Source organism: Pelodiscus sinensis, chromosome 2 (assembly GCF_049634645.1).
Source record: "Pelodiscus sinensis isolate JC-2024 chromosome 2, ASM4963464v1, whole genome shotgun sequence".
NCBI lineage: Eukaryota > Metazoa > Chordata > Testudines > Trionychidae > Pelodiscus > Pelodiscus sinensis.
Window position 1 is genome coordinate 236,910,231 of NC_134712.1, and position 20,537 is coordinate 236,930,767.

Genomic DNA, 20,537 nt, shown 5'->3' on the forward strand with positions numbered 1-20,537 from the left:
GGTCCCTATTGAAGGGGAGGTGTTGGGGGGGGGGGGCTGTGGTGTGTGCCCCCCCATTAAAGGGGAGGTGGCAGGCGCAGTAGGGGGTGGGGAAGTGGCCCCCTTTAGCGGCGGAGGCGGGGTTTACAGCTCTCCTTTCCCACGCGTGGCCATGTGGGTGAAGGCGAGGGAGGCGGGGCTGCCGTGGACGGTCTCCCCAATTAAAGGGAGGCAGCGCGCCCCATGCGGGGGACACCCTGACTAGCTCGCGCTCCTTAGCGGCCCCTTTAAATCCTCGGGCCACACCGGCAGCGAAAGAAAGGCGACGCCGTTCCTCTCGGGCGTGCTCGGCCGGAGGGGGAGGGGGAAGAAAAGGGAGCTGCCCTCCCTTTTACGCGCGCTCATTCACGGGCCGGTGACGGCACCTGGGTCACGTGCCGAAACACGTCATGCCGCGCGCGGTGGCCCGCTTCGCCAATCATCGGTGGCTGCCGCGGCCTTGGGAACCTTTAGCGACGGCCAATATCTTCCGCTGGCGAAGGCGGGACTTCCGCCGGGAGCCGGAAGCGGGGCTGCGGGTCTCTCATGCGAGCGGGGTGTTGCTGCTGCTGGGATCCGAGACGTTGTGGGCCCCAGGTCCCCCCGCCGCCGCCTCCTTCTTCTCCTCGCCTCCCCTCCCCCGCCGCTGCTGCCGCCGCCTCCTCCTCCCCCCCGGGCCCCGCTCTCCATCCACCTCCTCCTGGGATCCGGCAGTAGCGAGGCCCTGGTGGCGGCGGCGGCGGCGAGAGGCCCCGACCCCCGCGGAGACCCCGGCAGGAGTGAGAGGCCCCAGCCCTCGCGGAGACCCCGGCAGCGGCCCCGGCCTCAGCGGAGACGCGAGCGGCGGGTGGCCCGGGCGGCAGTGGCTGTTGGTGACAGGTGAGTTCAAGGGCCTCCCCGGCCTCTCGCCCTCCCTTTGGCCGGCCGCGCTCCGGCTCCTCCCCAGGCTGCGACCCGCCACCTCCTTTCACCGGGGAGGCGGCCGGAGCCGCCATCTTCCTACCCGAGGCGGCTGCTCCTGGGGTAGTTGGGTCCCGGCGCCAGCCGCTGTTGGTCGCGGCGAGTGCGAGTCCCTCGGTGTGGGGTCGGGCCGGGGCCCTGAGCTGTGTCGGCTGCCCAGAGCCCCGCACTGCAGCGGCCGGGCCTTGCTGGGGCGCCTCCTGCGCACTCTCTCGTTCGGGGACCGGATCCCCCCGGAGCGGAGCAGCCGCCGGTCACGGTCTAAAGCGGCTCTGCTTCACCGCCCTGCTTTAGCCTTCTTGGTCGGGAGCCTCAGCGGAGATCCGGCCCTGCGGCAGGGTCTCTCCCTGCGAGGCCGGGATGGAGGAGGGGGTGTTCCATAAAACTCTGCGAAGCGTCGTAGCTAGGTCCTGCCGTTTGCGGGCGGGGAGGTGGGGTCCTTACCTCGTTTATCTGCAGCCTGAATGAAACCAGGTACTGCCCCACTCAGAGAAGCGCTGCTGCTGCTTGGTTTTTTGTAGACAAATCTTTCCCTGGACACAAGTGAATTAATCGGTCTGAGAGCTTTCAAGGCACATGTATGTAATAGCTTAAAAAAAAAGCACCTGCAAAAAGTGTTTGGACCTTAAATTACTGTTTTTAATCAAATATGGTGGTTCTTGGTCGAAGCAGCAAATGGAGGGACCAACTTTTCCCCTCTTCACGTTGTGCAAATACTCAAAATTATTATTCAGTTTTACAATGCAATTTATATTCAGTGCTTTCAGTCATTGTATTATACAAAAGTCGTGTGAGGCAGAAGAGTCACTATTTCCACGTTGCTGGTGAGGAAATTGTGGCAAAGTTAAGATCTGTCTGTGACCACGTGAAGACATGGCTTCACAGCCAGTTAGGAATTCTGACTACTAGTCCTTTGCTTGCTCCCCTAGATCATGTCTGTGACCTCATTTTCTTGGCCTTCATCTGAAAGCTCAACAACATTTATGTTAATCTTAAGTGAAGTAAGATATAGGGGTTGCACATTGGAGCTCTTCATGTAATTTCCCCAGAGTTAACTTTGTGATGGGACTCTGATGGGGCTTCTTATTTGCTAAATGAAGTTTTTTCCTAAATTCAGAGCCCTGGAGGTAGAACTTCTCAGGTAATTCAGACGTGTCAGCCACTGTGCACTTGCACTAAATCAACTTTCTAAGAAAATCACATTCTCAAATGGAAAATTAAAAGATTGATTTGTTGCCTGTCTTTGATGTTGGAATAAAATGTTAGCTTTTAAAGTGCTGGAAAAACTGAGATGATGCATAATGAGGCATACAGTGTAAATGATGGATTTTTTTCCTTATATAATGTCTAGAGGTGAATTTCCCCCTCCCTCCCGCCCCCCAAATGATGCAACTTGTATTGTGGTTTTGTTTTAAATAGTCCATTTTAAAATATTTAAGTTGGTTTAATATGTATGGAATAAATGATCTATATGAAAACTAAAGTGGAAAAAGCTAGGTTAGTGCCTTTTAAAATCCATACTTCGACACACACATTTTTGTGTGATCGCTTATGCAAAAGCATAAATTGTTTTACTAAGTAATGATGGTATATCATTAGTATTTCAAGGTATATTAAATGCATCATCACTTAAAGTTTCTAGTACCTTTCCCCTTGTAATCCTTGTTTAAAAATTCCCACACTTATATACTGAAAAAGGTGTCCTGCATATAGAATATTCCCAACTCTTATCCTAACTCATATCACTTGCTTTTAACTTCATACTTTGTATACTCCTTTATGAAAGCATGCAATATCGGGTTCATGTATCTGTTTACTAGTTTGGTTTGACAGTTGAGAACTTACTTTAATTGTTCTACAGGACATCATGATGGGTTTAGACAAGCAAGACCCTTTCTTCCTTTGGGGGACTAGGATAATTATTTGACATTCCTAGTAGTTGTTTATAAACAGGTGACAATCATGTTAAATATTAACTACTTGCCTTATTTTATAGAAAGGGAAAATATATATTTTGTCTAATGTACATGTTTTGTGAAACTAATTTTTTTTAGTCATTTTAAATTGCATAAGTGGAAGTAGTGTTTTGCTTTAAATTAGTTATAAGCTTACTGGGCATTAATTTAGCTATTTATATTAAATTGAATATTTAGTTAGCTGTGAAAATGCAATAGATGTATTGAAAACATTCAGTGAAGACATATTCTGCTAGAGATGTGAAGGTTTAACAGGTTAACCCATGGAGCTAGCGCAGCTTCCCACTGGAAGGGTGCTGCTCCAGTACAGCCCCACGGCCTGTGGCAAGGGGGGGATCACAGGCAGGGGTGCTCTGACCAGGCTGACTCAGCCCATGCCTGCAGCAGGTGGGCAGGAAGGTCTTTCCAGCTAAGCTAGAGTGGCCCCTTCCACTTGCCTCTTTCAGTGGATTAACCAGTTAAACAGATGTTTTATATCCTAATAGTCTCACAAGCCATATAAAATGTTTACAGACCAAGCCAATGACAATGAAAGCTGGTAAGGAAATGAGTATAAAGTGTGAGCAAGTTGATCAGGTCTTGATGATACGGGTCTTACTGGTTAAAAATAAGAAATGGACCTTTAAACTTAAACTTATTCTGTTGCCTCTCCAACATTATCTTCCCAATTTTGATTCCAATATTCTTATACCCCGTTCTCCACATTAGACCCTTTTACACTTGATAAATTAGCAGACAGTTTACAAGAAAGCAGTCGATTATATGGCCAACTTGTTTCTTGAATTGAGGAAGGGTTTAAACATACAGGGTAGTGGCCTGTTGACCAGCTCAGGAAAGATTTTATGCCTGGGACAAGACTCTACAAACCAAAACTGAAAGACTGCTGTAAGAAGCAAGCAAATGCAGCCTCAGTGTTTGGCATCATTGGCAGAAAGAAGATTGAATAGTAGACAATGTAGGATGAGCCAAGGAAATGTTATATATGGGATATATAAAGCCATAATTGTTAGGCATCAAATGAAGTATCATTATTTCTAGGGTGACCAGAGAGCAAGTGTGAAAAATTGGGACAAGGTGTGGGAGGTAATAGGTACCTCTATAAGACAAAGGCTGACTATTGGGACTCTACCTATACGACTGGGACACATGGTTACCCTATTTATATTGGGATTGATGTGCTGCCAAAATTATAGGCTCCAAATGGGAAGTTACAGCATATCGTTGTTTAAAATATGTAAGTAGGTGTTCGCTGGTAGTAAAATAGCTGGTACTAGTCAAATGAACAGATACAAACTGTCCTTGTTGGTTTTTTGTTCCTGTATATTCAGGCTGTCGTGTTAAACAAGTCCTGCAGCTGTCTTGCTGTGTATACAGAGTCGGAACACAGGCACAGATCAGAAACTAAGGTTATTACAAAATACAGAGAATTATAACAAGGAGAATTTCCTTTTATCCCTTTGAGTTTTATAAGTGGTTTATAAAATGGGTTGGCTAGGAGAATTGTGTGGGACAGAAATAAATGAAACTCTTGAAGTCAAAGCCTAAGAACATTTGAGCAGGCAGGTTATGCTCACGCTAATGTCACTGCTTGTTTTGTGGAATGTGATGCCTTGTTTAGTTCCTGTTAACTAAAAAACAAAGTCAACAAAGGTAGTAGGTGAAATGGAGGAAACTGACTTACTCATTTTGTATTACTTGGAAGCAAAAGATTAAGTGATTGAAAAATAGATTAGCTGGAGTACTACTAATTTCACTTTTTTGACAGCTAAACTTGACAAAGTTTGTGAAGAGAAACCAGTGTCTTCAGCTGAAATGCTGGAGTCCTGCTGGAAATGTTCCTTTATCCTCTCTCACTTCATAGCGCACTGAAAGATAGCTTTATGCCAGAATACTCTCAGCTAAATTGCAGGCAGGAAGTCCCATAACCTTCAAGCAACAAGAAAAATTGAAAAATGTTAACCTACTTACTATTCAAGAAGTAATTGCCCCAAATATAAAACTAGACGGTATTTCAACTAGCTGTATGATAAATTAGCTGTTGGATGGTTAATGGAGACCCAAATAATTGGGTACTTGGCAAGTCTTGCAATAAAACCCAGAATTTTTATGATTCATAATAAAAGATTTTATCTGAGCCTCGACAGTTCAAGGGAATTGCTGGGAGGGGCTTATTTCTCTTCTTCACTCGAAGTTTAAGTGAGAGAGGCTGTACTAGTACAATGGTAATTTACCTTAAACTGACTTGCATAGATCTTAGTAGAAAACTATGGAACACTTTAGGGCAGTGCTGTTGTTTTCACTTCGTGTTCCTACTTCCCTTTCACCATCTTCTCATCCCTTCTACATTTGTCAGTGTTAATGTTGTCATCTTTCCCGAGTTCTCCTTTTTTTTTTTTTTTTTAATGGGTTCTCCCACTTGGTATAGACAAAACTTTAACTAAACTAAGTGTGCTCCTAAAACAGTTGAATTCTGAAATTGAAGTACTCATGACTGTACTTTGTGATGATACAGCAGCACACTTCCATGTTGACCTGTGTATGTTGAGGATGGCAATTACCTACTAATTTGGAAGCTGTGCAGAGATCAGTCTTATGTGATAGACATTTTGGCCGTACACTATTCAAATGTACTTGCAGGACATTGAGGAGGCAGTGTTTTGGCACTCTGATGAATCATCAGTTTCTCCCTTACTTTTGAGCCTTACTCTTTTTCACTATACATCTAATTATGGAGGGCTGAATGGTTCATACTCTGGAGCTTGTCAATACAAATCCTTAACAAATAGTTGAATGATTTAATGGATAAGGAATCATTCATCCATAAGATGAATGGATTACCATCTCAGCACTTCAAGACCCTGTTGTTGCTCACATACCACTGATGTTGTGCAAGGAACTGCAGTCTGTGCAAAGAAAATTTAGAATAAGAATTTAATCTGGATTGCTCTCATGGCAATACATGGTCCTGAAGAACTGAAAGCCAGTAGCCATAATTGTAAATATTACTCTTGTAAATGTCATTTCTGGGGTCTAGCCTCCAACAGATGACTTTTATGCTTAGAGTTCCTTATCTTTTTTGACCTGTGTTAAGGATTGCTTCTTCTGTGGGCTTTTCTCAGTAGAAAATAGTATATATAAATATGGTGGTAAAACTAGGGTAGACCTGAGCAAAACACCCTCCTGCCCGCAGACGCGGCAGGGAGCCTCAGGCAGAATCCCCTGCTTGCCCCACCCCTGCCCGCCACTCAGAAAAGCTGTGTCTAGCCCGATTGTTTTTTCACAAACTGTAAACGGGGGGGAGAGCAGTGGTGCTTCACAAGCAGCTTCTGCCCCAGCAAAATCTCATTGGCTGGTTTCTGGCCAATGGGAGCTGCCTGTTTCAAGAACAGTCAGCATGCAAAGGACCAATCCTTCTGCCCCTCAGGCTGTTACTCACAGAGCACATGGCCCTGCAGCCTCTATGGGGATGGGGCAAGCTCCTGCCGCAGAAACACACTGGGCTGCTGGTAGGGAGTTGAACTGGTAATTCTTCTGGCCCGAGTGTTCCTCTGGCACCTAAGCCCTCTGCCCCTACTCCACATAACCCAAATCCTCTCCCCCCCCCCCCCCCGAGCCCATGCCCCCTCCCAGATCCTGCACTCCAATCCCTTGCCCCAGATCACGGTCCTCTCCTGCCCTATGTCACAACCCCAACTACTGCACCTCAATCCTCTATCCAGGTCACAACCCAAACCCCTGTACTCCAGGTCACAACTTCCTCCTTCATGCAAACTCTCTCTCCCAAACTTCACAGGCCCTCCTGCACCTGAATCCCTTACCCCAAGCTCCATCCCAGACACTGCAACTCTTCCTTTAGTGTCATGGAAGAGGGCAGCCCTCGACCATTTTCCAAAATCTTGGATTTCCCCTTTTCCCCCATCAAAAATTATTGCCCACCCCTGGTCTAGAGGGAACGAGTTAATAGAAGATTTTAAGTGACAGGTGCTTAAGCTTTTTGATATATTGCTTGTTTTGGAACTGACTGACTCTTGATAGTAGTTGTAGATGTCATAACCAAATTGTGTTAAGAGCATGTATGAATTGGGTGGGTGGGTCAGGGGGAGTTGTTCCCCCTTGGAAATGCTCAGGAGGTGCTAAGCTTCTCAGGATTTTGTCAGGTATATTTTGTTTTTGACTGTGTTGCATTTTGTTCAGAGGATGATGCTATAATCAGATATTGCTTTTAACAGTTTTTGAACATCTTCTTTGACCTTAGCTCCTATGAGAGTATAGTAGGCAATCAACAATTTCTTTCCAAGCTTCTCTGTCTTGTGCCATCTTTTCTAATTCTCTCCAGCTTTTGCCAGTTTTCCTCACATTCACATCTAGGTCTCTTCTCTGACTATTCTTTGGCCTTCCTCTTCCCCTTTTTCCTTGTGGGTTCCAGGATCGGGATTGTCTAGTAATGCTAGTTGGTGGCTTTCTCAGTGTATGGCCAATCCATCGCCATCATCTTCTCAAAATCTCTTGCTCTACAGGGCATTGCCCTGCTCTTTCCCATAAGCTAATGCTTGTAACCTTGTCAGACCACTTCAGGCCAATGATCTTACGCAAACATTTATTAATAAAAGTTTGCAATCGTTTGCTGTTTGTCCTTATTCGCCATGATTGAGCTATATAAAGTACTGATTTTACATTTGAGCTGAAAATCCTTATTTTGGTCTGTAGCTTGATCTCTTGAATTCCATATGTTCCTTAAAATAATAAAAGAACCTCTTGCCTTCTGTATTCTGGTCTTAATATCTTCATCCATACTTCCCCCTTTATTTACAATACAACCTAAATAAGTGAAGATATCCACTTCCTCTAGTGTCGTTCCTCTCAGGATAAATTGGGCTGCAGTTATTTGCTGCATTCACTTTCATGATCATGGTCTTTAGTCCCATCTGCTGTGAAATCTTGTCCAGCTTCACTGTTTTATTTTGCATTTGAAGTTGATTGTGACAGAAGAGCTAGGTCATCTGCAAAATCACGGTCTTCTAGCTGTTTAAACAGGGTCCACTGGATTCTATGCCTCTCATTAGCTGTTGTTTCTCTCATGATCCAATCAACAGCCAAAAGAAAGAGGAAGCAGGAGAGCAGACAACCTTGCCGAACTCCAGCCTTTATTCTGAAGGGTTCTGGAAGGTGACCCTCATGCAAGACCCTACAGCTCATATCTTCATAGGTCTTTTTTATGAGATTCACGAGCTTCTGAGGGATCCCATAGTGCTGTAATAATTTCTACAACATTTCCCTATCCAAGCTGTCGAATGTTTTTTCATAGTCCACAAAGTTGATATACAGGCAGTCCCCGGGTTACATGGATCCGACTTACATCGGATCCCTACTTACAAACGGGGTGAGGAAACCCCGCACTAGCTGCTTCCCACCAGGAGACCAGGGAGCCGCGAAGCTAGCGCGCCCCCCCCCCCCCCCCCGGCGGCCCAGGGAGACATGGAGCGGCTTTTCTCAGCAGACACCTCAGCTTGAGAATAAAGGACTGAGGGAAGTGAAGTGTGGGAGAATAAAACTGAGCTCTGGAGAAATGTTTGGCTAGAGTTTCCCCTACAATATGTACCAGTTCTGACTTGCATACAAATTCAACTTAAGAACAAACCTACAGTCCCTATCTTGTACGTAACCCGGGGACTGCCTGTATTAAGAAACATTCCATTCTAAACATTCTTCATTCTAAACATTCTTCAATAATTATGTGCAGTGTGTCTGGCTATCTGATCAATGCAAGATCTATTTTGACGAAAGCCTGCTTGTTGATCTTTTAGCTTGGAATCTATAGTTTTCTTGAGGCTTTCTAGAATTACCCTGTTTAATACTTTGCCTGGCACTGACAAAAACATGATTCCTCTATAATTCATGCATTCTTGTAGGTCACCTTTCTTTGGCGATTTTACTAAATATCCTTCCCTCCAGTGTCTCGGTAATTCTTCCTTTTCCCAAATGTTATCAATAAAGCTGTGGAGTATTTCTGTTGATTTATCTATGTCTACCGTTATAGCTTCTGCTGGTATTCTATCAGGACCTGCAGCTTTCCCACTTCTTAGAAGTCAAATTGCTTCCTTTATCTCTTCTTTACCTGGCTTGCTACAATCGACCAAGAGATGGTCTTCAGCTGACTGGATTTCCGGGGGATCTTCTGGAAGTGGTCTGTTTAGAAATTCGCTAAAATGTTCTACCCATCTTTCCCTGTTCTGAACATACCTTAACGCTACTAGAGGTTGTCAATAAAGGATAATGGAACAAATGGGTTGAAACTGCATCCGTGACCAAATGGGGCAATATTACTAATTTTCAAGTAGAATTTAAAATGTAATTACGAATAATTAAGTTTCATGATAGCATTACATTCGTTAGAAGCAATTTGTTTTCTCTCTCCTTACCTAATCCATAACACACATTTTAAACTTATTGTTCCCTTTTCTCTCAAATCAAAATCTTCCCTCTGACACTCTCAACTTTCATGGTAATGGAAGATCTGCATGGGTGTCACAGGGTGGGGTTTGTTCTTATTGCTTCTATTTGAGCCTCAATAATTCATCTTGGTGTTCGCTATAGCTACTACTACTAATACATCTCTTTTTAGCTAGAGAAGGGCATAGAAAATAGATTGAAGTGCTGCCATAAAACAGTGATGTGAAGTAAATACTTTACCCAGTCAGCACATAATTGTATCTGTCCAGCTGTGCTCAGTATGAACTCTGCTTTTGAAAATTATTTGTGGATTTTATTGTTGGAGGAAAGTGTAGTACTTTTACAGAGCAATGGTGTTTCCCTGGTAATTTTTCTAATGTAAGGTATTTCCTAGTGTTCAGAAAGCTTAGGATATTTGCTATTCTGGTAATAAGTCTTGTTTCTCAAGATATTAACTAAATAATTACTTGTGGTGAGTGCTTTTTTTAACTAATTACCTCATCAGACACTTCTGTTACAAAGCTTAATCTAAAAATAGTCTGCAAACCTCATACTGAAATCACATAAGACTAAAATCTTTAATCTTTTTGTTTAGAGTTGGCACTCATGATACTCTTACAGGTTATGGATCTGTCTGGGGTTGCCCCACAACAGAGCTTTGCTAGTGCTGACCACTGTTCAAACAAGGAAAGGATGAATCAACAGGCCAATGTCCAAAAGCAGTTTGCTTACTCATACACAGTGGCTGGAGAGGTTTTTATGCTTAAATGAGTCAGTAACACCTTATTTCAAAATATCTCCTTCTTAGCAATCAAAACAAGAATGGAGCAAAATTAAATGAATACATAAAATAAATGTCTTGAACTTCCTGAAACCAATTTAATTATGGGCGTCAAACAGAACTCTGATATTGTTTTGCCATCCTCCAGTGCTCTCGAGAAATAAAAGCACCATATCTACATGGTGGCAATCGTTGCTCCTTTATCACCAACAAAACTCAGCCATGAACTGATAGTTCTATAAAGCCATTCAGGGGCAGGTAGTGAACAGTAAGTTTTCCAGTTAACATGGCAATTATGTTCTGTCCACCTTTGTTGCTCACAAAGGAATTTGGCCATGACACTGGTATTGATCTCCATAATCCTGCTTACCTTGCCATCCGGTCTTAGATCAGTCACGTTGTTCCTGAATGATAGCCCTGTGAATTGCACTGTTCTTCCAACTCTTACACTAGGAAGATGAGAAGAACAGGTGTTACAAAAAGTGTTATTTTTCTCTTGTCTGTTAGTGGCTTTCAAACTTTTTTTTTCGTAATCCAGTTCAAGAAAATGGATGTCAGTGACCCAACATAATTTGAGGAGTGTGGGCTCTAGGTCGGGGCTGAGGATGATAGCTTCAGATTTGGGGGTTGGTCAGGGCTGGGTTAGGAGGGACTTCACCTCATGTGCCTCCTGGTCAGTGGTGCAACAAGGGGTGCTAAGGCAGGTTTCCTGCCTGTCATGACACTGCAGACCATGCTGTGCCGCAGCCAGCAGCAGGTTCCCAGCCAATGGGAGTGTGGAGCTAGTGTTCAGGGCAGGGGCATACACGGAGCCCTGTGTGCAATTCTGCCCCCTTCCCCGCCTAGGAGTCAGGCCTAATGCTGGCTGCTTCTGGGGCACATTAGTCTTCAGTGCCAGGAGAAGCAGGAAGCGTGCCTTAGCGTCCTCACTGGTCATCTTGCAGCAACGAGACCTGTGCCTGACTCAACACAGTACTGGGTCATGACCCATAGTTTAAAAACCACTGGTCTAAGTAGTCATCTGTTGCAATTTGGCTAGGGATATTGAACAAGATTATTCAAAGTATTATGGTTTAGAGCAGGGCTACTCAACTTTGAGTAGCCCTGCTCTAAACCATAATACTTTGAATAATCTTGTTCAATATCCCTAGCCAAATTGCAACAGATGACTACTTAGACCAGTGGTTACCCGCCGCACATGCTGAGGGTTACAAGGATACCCACCGCACATGCTGAGGGCCACAACTTAAGTGTGGTTGCATGTACATACAAATAGTTTCTTTCACACTGACGGGCATGAATACAAGGATTAAGGCAAGACTACACAACACATGGGTGCCATTTAAGTCAGTTCTGCTGATTTTAATAAAATGCAATATTTACCCCATTTCCACACGACAGCACTTTTTATGAGCAATGACAGTCCAGGAATTTAACTACTAAAACACACATCAACCCAAACTTCACTGTGGGCCGCAAACAAATGGGCTGCATGTGGCCCATGGGCCACGTGTTGAGTAGCCCTGGCTTAGAGCATGGTGGGTAATTTTTATTTATTTTATTTATTTTATATATATATAAAATAAATAAAAGCTTCACAGCCAAATTTAAAATCCCTGTAAAGGAAAACACAAATGTTGGTGGTGTGGTTTTTTTTTGTTTTCTCAATGGTTTCAAAATGCATCATACTTCCATCATTTTGAAACAAATGTTTAATTTAAAAATACTGAAATTTAAAGCTTTTTAATTGGGTTGAAAGTATTTCATTTGGCCAAATTTAAGAACAAAGGAAGAGATTTGGAAGTGGGGATGTAAGAAGAAATTGAAAAAACTAATGCTCACTTCAGTTGCCCAAGGACCACATTTATGGGTATTAACTATTTCACCAAAGAATTCTGATTTATGATGGAGCTTGACAATTTTATCTTACCACGTGATGTAAAGATATTGACAGGGTTTCCGAGCAGGATGTAGTGTTATGCCATATGTTCTAACTTGTGGGGAATGTTAAGGAGGACACTGAGTCCAGGCTGAAATTCTGGAAGAAATCCATCCTTGAAAAATGAGCTAAAATCCCTGAATTGCTAATAGCTATGATTACAGTATTCATCCTAAATGTGGTGGTTAGACTAACTATAAATACAAGCATTTTACAGTAGGTGTTGGTGTCCCAATTTGCTTATTTTTAAAAAATTGTGCATTGTTACAACTTCTGAGCTAGCATGTAGATTACTTGCAGAAAGATGTGCAAAGAGGCTGACCACACTGAGCATTTTGATTTTTATATTTGACAAAAGTTATTCATGGTAACTAATTCAAGATTGCATGTCCTAAAAATGAGGAAAAAATATCAGGTTAAATGAACGTACATTTGTGACCACTCTAAATCATTTTACAAAGGCCTTGAAAATATTCACAATTGTAAGCGAAAAGATTGTTATATGGGAGAAATTTTTAAAGCGATCTCAAGGGAAACTCAGAAGGAAACTGACTAGAATTTCCTGCAAAAGAAATGTAAGTGTTTTTGATTAGAAGAATCATGTATTTAGCTAACATTTTAATTGAAAGAAAACTGCTTAAGAGGTTGTTTTTATTACCTTTACTGTCAGTTATATTTGATCTTGCCCCACTTGGGCTTTGAATGTGTCAGCACTTTGGTTTTGCTGTCATGCTCCAAAGATCTGCTGTGGTTGGGGAAAACATGTTGTGCCAGTACTGCCTTAGCTGCCCTACTATATGTTCGTCAGTCCAAGCTGTAGGAAATATCCCAGTGACTTGATTTTTTTTTTAAATTTGCCCTTAATTAGCTTAAAACTGAGTTTTATATTTAACTGCCATGCAAATTTGGTAGCTAGCATCGTTTTCTTAGAAAACATGATGAATCGTGTAAATTCCATGTGAAGGTTAGAGACTATTTCACAAAGCACTAAAAATTTAAAACTCTCCCCTAATATAGCAAAGTGAAATAGAGTGAAATATTAGTTAATTCAGTATGCTTGTTGTGGACTCACAACATGCAGCTGAAAATACGTTTCTGTTTAAAAGATCAGCTCATTAAGATCTGTTGAATTAGACAAGAATTTTAACCCCTGGTAGTCAAGATGTTAAATTTAATTGAATCAAATAATCGACTAGCCGATGGATTTTTCCATCGACTAATTGATAAGTGGGGAGGCACAGCAAAGTTAGCTCCAGGCCTGGGAGCTAACCCCTATGGTACTTCCTTTAAAAAATCTTAAGAGCCTGTTGACTCTTAATGCATTTAAAAGGCTAGTGCACATCAGCAGGGAATCTGCGTGAGCTGGGAAATCAGCTGTCCTGGCTAGCGTTGGGTCCCTCCTGCTTCATTTTTGCCTTTTAAATGTACTAAGAACCAACAGGCTTTTACTACAGTACTACATTTTAAAAAGCAGAGGTGTGTTTTGGAGTAGGCGTGAGCCAGGAATCTCATGATTCCCCTCAGCACCATCTCTGAGAAGCAGGGGAGGCAGGAGGGGACTGGGTGTGAGCCAGGAATTCCTGGCTCACACCCAGTCCACTCCTGCTTCCCCTGCTTCTCACAGAGATGGTGCTGAGGGGAATCAGCTTTTCAGACAGCTGCCCCCCGCACCAGCTACTGTTTCTCTCCTCCTCCCCCATCCCCCCCTTGTTGCCTCTGATAGAAGCAGCAAGGGGTGAGGGAAGTGACTAGTTGCTTACATCCCCATTTGGCAGTGCTCATGAACTTAATCTTACAGGTTCGAGATGACACTCTCAGTCTTATGTTTGGTTACTAGAATAAGAGGCAATATTACAATAGCTTTATAGTATCTAGCTCACCAAGGGAGAGCACTATCACTAAAATGTTGGCCCAGAATTAGATTTCTCTTGGTGGATTAAGTCAGACCTTAATTTTAATGGTGGAGTATTTATATCACAATGTGATTTTACTCTGTTACAGACGAGAGGTTTTCAGGTGGGGAGACCCCTTTGGCAGGTGGAATATATTTTGTGAGGAGAGGTATGACAAGCTTGGGGGGAGAGAGGGAGCCTTACCATGGGCACACATAATTAGCAAAGTTCTTCCAGAGCTGTCATGTCTTCAGATGTTGCTGTGCATTTGACTCTAGATGGCACTGTGCATTTTTATAGATTTTTTTTTTTTTTTTTTTTTTTTTTTATTATGCTTGCATTGCCCTCTGCAGTTGAACTGTTTGCTAGGATGCGGTATGCCCATTCAGTTGTAAACATGGATCACAATTGTGATTTTTGCTTTTGCTCTTATTACAATAGATCAGATCATTTCTGCAGCAGTTAAGAGGGGGAAAAAAAACAAAGGAACAGAAACTGATTCAAAGGAAGCGTTGCCATGTCATATATTGGTATATGTAGTTGCGTGGAGTAATGGTGCCATAAACGACTATACACATTGAAGGGGGACTGCGATCAAAGAAGAGAGAAAACCACTAATGTGATTTAAATACAAGTACAAATAAGATTGAGATCCAGCTAGAAGGCTTGCATTCTGGGCAACTAAAAAAGTACATCTTTCAGTATACTTAGATTTCCATTTTCAAGTAAAGTAGGGGTTTTGTGCTAATAACTGTGTGGTAAAATTGAACTCCAGTGGCTTTACAATCGACTAAACAAAACTTCAATTCCTGTGTGTCAACTTCATAGTATTTCTAAGCTCTAGAGCTTTAGAATATTAATGGCATGCTCTGGTTGAATTGGATCTTTTAGGTTCTTGCTGATGAGTTATGATTCTGCTGCAGTCTCGGACGTCCTCTTCAGGCTCTGGGGTCCTCCTCAATGAGTGCTGGGATTCTTGTCATTGGGGCCCTTGTTCTGTGGAGCATAATAGCATCAATGTCTGAGTGGAGAGAGAGCCAGATGATTTTACAGTAGTTGGATGCAATTGCCAACTCTAAGGGGCAATGTGGACCTTGTACTTGGAGTTAAACTTTTTCCTAGAGTTTCTAGCAGTGTTTGCAGTTTTGCAGTGAGTACAATAAAAGTTTTCTTGGTTAGAGAGGGAAATGGCATTTAAGTTTCCCCTCGCTATGTTTGTAAAGAGGAAAGGGAAGGGAAGTAAGGTGTATTGGTTAAAGAACAAGGAATTAATGAATTTACTGTTGTAATCCCAGCTCTAAATTGGCTCTGACTCTGAAAAAGACTCTCCATTATAATAAAACTGATAAGCCTTTTTGCTTCTTTCAAGGGTGGTGGTGTGAATCATGCATCTGTTAAGACTTTGAGTCCCTTTCAAGGATCTCCAGAAGTACAAGTTAAATACTCGGTGATATATCTTGGCACTGACCTTGATTGAATGAAGGAGTTTTTAAAACACTGCAGATCTACCATTTATTTTGAACACTGAAATGTAATTTCAAAAGTGATCCAGTGACAACAAACTAAAGATATTGATAAATTAAGATAAGCTGTGTTCCTTAGCCCACAAAACATTGTAGTTTCATTATGTTTTTTCAGTTTCAGAAAACATTGCTGCTCAGATGGGAGTAAAGCCTTGCATTACAAATCAGCTAAAGTTTCAGCATTAAGACTGTCTACACTGGAAAAGTTTTGTGACTAAAGTGTAGTCAACGTGCAAAAGTTGCCGAAACGGAAAACTTGTCAGCCTAGTTTTTCTGCTACCCGCTGTTGATGTTTCATAGACACATTGTTAGCTCCCTTGTCAACAGAATGAGCAAAGCAATGTAGGTAAGTATCCCATAGTGCCTGACATTGCCATCAGTCACTAAGCACTATAGCAGTAGTCACCAACCTGTACATCGGGATCTACTGGTACATCTTGGAGCCTTGACGGATAGTCCTGACAGGTTTGGCTGGGAGGCTATCATGTGCCAGCATTTTATCTGCCCCTCTCAGCACTGCTGTGCTGCTCCTGCCCTCTGCCTTGGAGCTGCCCCCCATCCTGGGAATCTCTTGCTTGCTGTGCAGTGCACAGAAAGAAGAGGGGATTCTGATGTCAGGGTGTCCCTCCCCTGACTATGTACCCCATCTCCAAAGGGCAGGGGCAGGGATGGAGAGAGTTTGGTGGCTGCTTTTGGGAATGGTGCAAGATCAGAGAAGGGATGAGCCTGCGTTAGCCCCTGTACCACCACTCAGTAGCCACCTGTGGTAAGCGATGCCCAGCTGGAGCCCGCATTCCAAACGCCAGCCCAAGTTCTGAACCCTGCATTCACTCTAAACTCCTGCTCTAGGCAAGTACCCCTGCACCCAAACTCCTTCCCAGAGCCTGCACTCCTCCTACACCTTAACTCCCTGCCCTGGGCTCAGCTCAGAGTTCCCCTCTCTCTCCAAATCCTGCTAAAAACGAGTGAGGATGGGGAAGAGAGGGAGGATGGAGTGAGCAGAGGAGGGCCTCGTAGAAGGGGCAGGAAGGAGATAGGACAAGGGGTTTGGGTTTGATGAAGACCCTGGATTGCACTTACATTCAAAAAGTGATCTCATGCTTAAAAAGGTTTGAGACCACTGTACTATAGGAATGTACAACATGTCACATTCCCAAAATGCCTAATGCGAAGAGGTGGCTCATGGCACATTCTACTTCCCAGCTCTCCCTGGGCTTCCGGATTACTTTTGAACCACTTGAATGGCCATCCTTGCTGCCAACTTCAGCATTTGCTGTGAGAACTGTGGGATCTACAATTTTGCACCACTTGAATGGCCATCCTTGCTGCCAACTTCAGCATTTGCTGTGAGAACTGTGGGATCTACAATTTATCTCCCATATTGTATTCCATGTGCTTAGGATATCATGCATTGCAGCAGTGTTAATTGAATTTGGTAGCAGAGGACAGAGATGCAAATGTGGATGACAATGAGTGACAGGGGGCAGCCACGAATTAGCATTGCATTGGGGTGTTAGAGTAGCATAGTAGAGCATCCTTTTTGGGATAGAGAAACCAGTACCGAGTGGTGGATTACTTTGTCATGCAGAGGTGGGATGAAGATCAGTGCTTGTGGAAATTTCAGAGGTGTAAAGCAACCTTCCTGGAACTGTGCGTGCTGAGTTGGTACAAGGACACCCAAAAGAGAGCTGCTTTCTCGGTACAGAAGGGTGTTGAAATTGCTTTGTGGAAGCTAGCAATGCTTGATGGCTGCTGTTCAATTGCAGATCAGTTTGCAAGTGTGCAGGTGTGACGTAGTGGGTGGTACCTTGCTGGTTGCTATGCTGGGCAGTGGGTTTTGAGTGACCTCCACTGGCTGCTGGCTGCAGCACAGCCCAGCAGGGCAGGGGATGAGTCATTATGCAAGGGGGCTTCGAACCAGTCTGATGACTAATCTCCCAGGGAGTGGAGCCCTGGCAGGGGGCAGGGCTGAAAGTGAGTTAGGTTTCTGGCTGGTATCATGGAGGAAGCAGCCTAGGCAATGGGCTGGGATTTAGGGGCCCAGGCTCCCCCATCTCAAGGGGGGCTGAGGCATCCTAGGCCTGCCCTGTAACCAGATTACATCTGTGCTGTGCTGTATCTTGGAGAAGCAATAAACTCCCTCTATTCTACTGGCTGGTGGAGTCTGTCCATGCCATTACGGGGGTGCAGGAGACAGGAAAACCCCAACACGCCATTACAGCAGGGAAATCATACTTTGATTAATAGGACTGTGACTCTGGGAAATGTGGATGACATAGTGGCTGGCTTTGCTGAAATGGGCTTTCCAAACTGCTGGGGCAAACAGTGGCACACAGGCCCATTATAGGGCCACTTCACGTTTCCTCAGAGTACATTAATCAGAAGGCACTTTTGAGTCACCATAAGCGTTGCACAGACATAAATGAAGTGTGGTCAGAAAGGTGCATGATGCATGCATCTTCAGGAATAGAGGCCTGCACAGAAAGCTTCAGGCTGAGCCTTTCTTTTCAGACCAGAAAATTACAATGGGAGATGTGGAAATGCACCTGGTGATCCTAAGAGACCCAGCTTACCCCTTACAGCTCTTATACAGGGCACCTAGACACCAGTAAAGAGCGGTTCAACAACAGGCTAAGCTTATGCCACGTGGTTGTTGAATGTGCCTTTGGAAGATGGAAAGGGGGATGGAGATGTCGCTATGGCAGGGTAGACGTTTTTGAGGATCACGTCCCCAAAGTGGTGGCTGCATGCTGTTGCTTACATGATGTGTGAGTAAGGATGAAGTGTTTGCTCATTGGAGGAGCACTGAAGCACAGTTTGAAGGGCCAGATAGTTGTGTGCTGTCAGGAGGAGCTTGTAGGGAGGCCATCAATATGAGGGAGGCTCTGAGGAATCACTTAGAAATGTCAGTGCCCCTCATTGTCAATATGTTGGGTTGTAAGACAGGTTGGGCATGCAAGAAAGTAAGTCTGCACTTGTACAGCAGGTGTACACAGAAACAATTAGTAATAATCCGACCCTTGTCCTCGGGTTGAGAGTAATCTAGCTGAAATAACCCTGCTGAAGGTTGTCTTGCCCATACACTTTCTCACACAGGGCTCAAGGAATGTGACTCTAATGTCCCAGTTACTACAAGGCACTTGCAGCTGCAATTGTACCAATGATTTATCTGCCACACAGAGAAGATCCAAAAGCTCTGCAGTGCTCCAAGTAGGAGAGCATTTTGAGTGATAACCATCCTTGTTTCCCTGAGAAGGTGCCAAGAGGGCCGCTATCTAATGAGCCAGACACAAGGAAATGGATGTTAAGGTTCCTAGGGTTTGCAAGTGGGAGATGTCCATCTGTTTATATAGCTGCGCAGTAGATCTTTCAAAGCGCTAACCAGAGTGGCTATAAGGCACTACACAAAACATGCTAAAGGTCAAACTCAAAAAAAACCCTGTTATAGTACACACTACATAACTGTTGACAGTAAAAGGAGGGGGAGAGACACAAGAGTCTTGCGGAGGTAAAAGTTTTTTGTTGCCAAAATGGGATGTTTTTCACAGCTGAAATCACATTGCAATGTAAAAGCTCTCCAGGTTTTGTTACCAAAAAGGGATTTTTGGTGACACAACTTGCCACTGTAGACGAGCTGACTCGTGACTAAGGTGGCAAGAGATCCAATGTGAACAGCTTCTGTGTCCTCCCTATTGTGAAGTGTGGGAGGTTTTCCTGTTGTCTTGTTAAGGCTGCAGCAGCAGTATACAGGCAGTCCCCGACTTACGTGGATCCGACTTACGTCGGATCCCTAGATACGAACGGGGTGAGGCAACTCCCGCACATGCGCAGCAGCATTCCCGGGGCTCGCTCACCTGGGTCCTAGGATCCTCCTCTTCCTCGGGCCGGCTCCGACTGGGGTCCCGCAGAGCTGCCGGGCAGAGGAAAAGTGCCTCCCCACGCCCGCTGCCCCCCCACCCCCCTGCCAGCAACAGGCTGCCCCCTTCCCTGAGCAACAGGCTGCCGAACAGACAAAAGCAGCCTCTCTGCCCCTCCTCCCCTCTATACATGCCGGGCTCCCGGAGCGCAGCAGCGTCCCCGGGGCTCGCTCACCTGGGTCCTAGAATCCACCTTCTCCTCCTCTTCGGCCGGCTCCAACTGGCCTCTGCCTGCAGCAGCTGGCCGCAGGGACAGGGATCCCGCAGAGCTGCCGGGCAGAGGAAAAGTGCCTCCCCACGCCCGCTCCCCCCCCCCCCCCGCCTCGCATCCTGCATGCCTCCCCCCTTCCCCCCTGCCAGCAACAGGCTGCCCCCTCCCCTGAGCAACAGGCTGCCGAACAGCAGACAAAAGCAGCCTCTCCGCCCCTCCTCCCCCTATACATGCTGGGCTCCCTGGGCAAACAAAGACTCCACCAAAACAAACAAAGTGCTGGCCTCATTGTGTTAGCAAAAAAAGGACCCTCCTCCTAGAACCCTGGGTGGTGTGTGGAAATAAAGCTATTAGCTCAAAGCATGGTGCAGAGCTGTTTGGTATTTGATGAGTTACTCCTTTAGTCCTGAGTTTGTCACAGGGACAGAAATAGATGTGAAATCTTCTGAACAGGGGAACAGACAGCAAAACAAACATTAGAGGGGAGTTAACCTTTCCCTATGCTATCCAAAACTAAAAAAAAAATGTTTGGCTATAGTTTCCCCTACAATATGTACCAGTTCCGACTTACATACAAATTCAACTTAAGAACAAACCTACAGTCCATATCTTGTATGTAACCCGGGGACTGCCTGTACAGTGAAACCTGTGTTCTGTGGCATGCCTGGGGATTAGGTTGTGCTGCTTTCCTGAAAATTCTGGGTATCTGGGGCCTAAGGGAGATCGGGGGAGCTGTGCAGAGGCTGGGATGTGACCTGCTGTGGGGGGACCATGAGCCACAGGCTGGGGGGGGCAGGATGTGGCCTGGTGAAGGGGGCAGAGATGACGGGGCTGGCCTGCTGGGGAGAGGGTGGCGTGAGGGGGCTGACG

The 20,537-nt window shown here is 44.7% G+C and overlaps 1 protein-coding gene and 1 long non-coding RNA gene across 2 annotated transcripts in view; one reads left to right on the forward strand and one right to left on the reverse strand.

Moving 5' to 3' along the window:
• Positions 1-398: 398 nt before the first annotated feature.
• LARP4B (La ribonucleoprotein 4B) overlaps positions 399-20,537 on the forward strand; it is a 109,951-nt gene continuing 89,812 nt past the window's right edge. Inside the window, exon 1 of the mRNA XM_075922717.1 lies at positions 399-897. The gene's annotated coding sequence lies outside the window, so the exon portion shown is untranslated. The remainder of the gene's footprint in view (positions 898-20,537) is intronic.
• On the reverse strand, positions 4,770-19,756 carry LOC142827384 (uncharacterized). The gene is made up of 3 exons (XR_012902110.1): positions 19,632-19,756; positions 10,556-10,634; positions 4,770-4,880 (listed from the first exon to the last, which is right to left on the reverse strand). It is a non-coding gene; the product is annotated as an uncharacterized LOC142827384 (long non-coding RNA).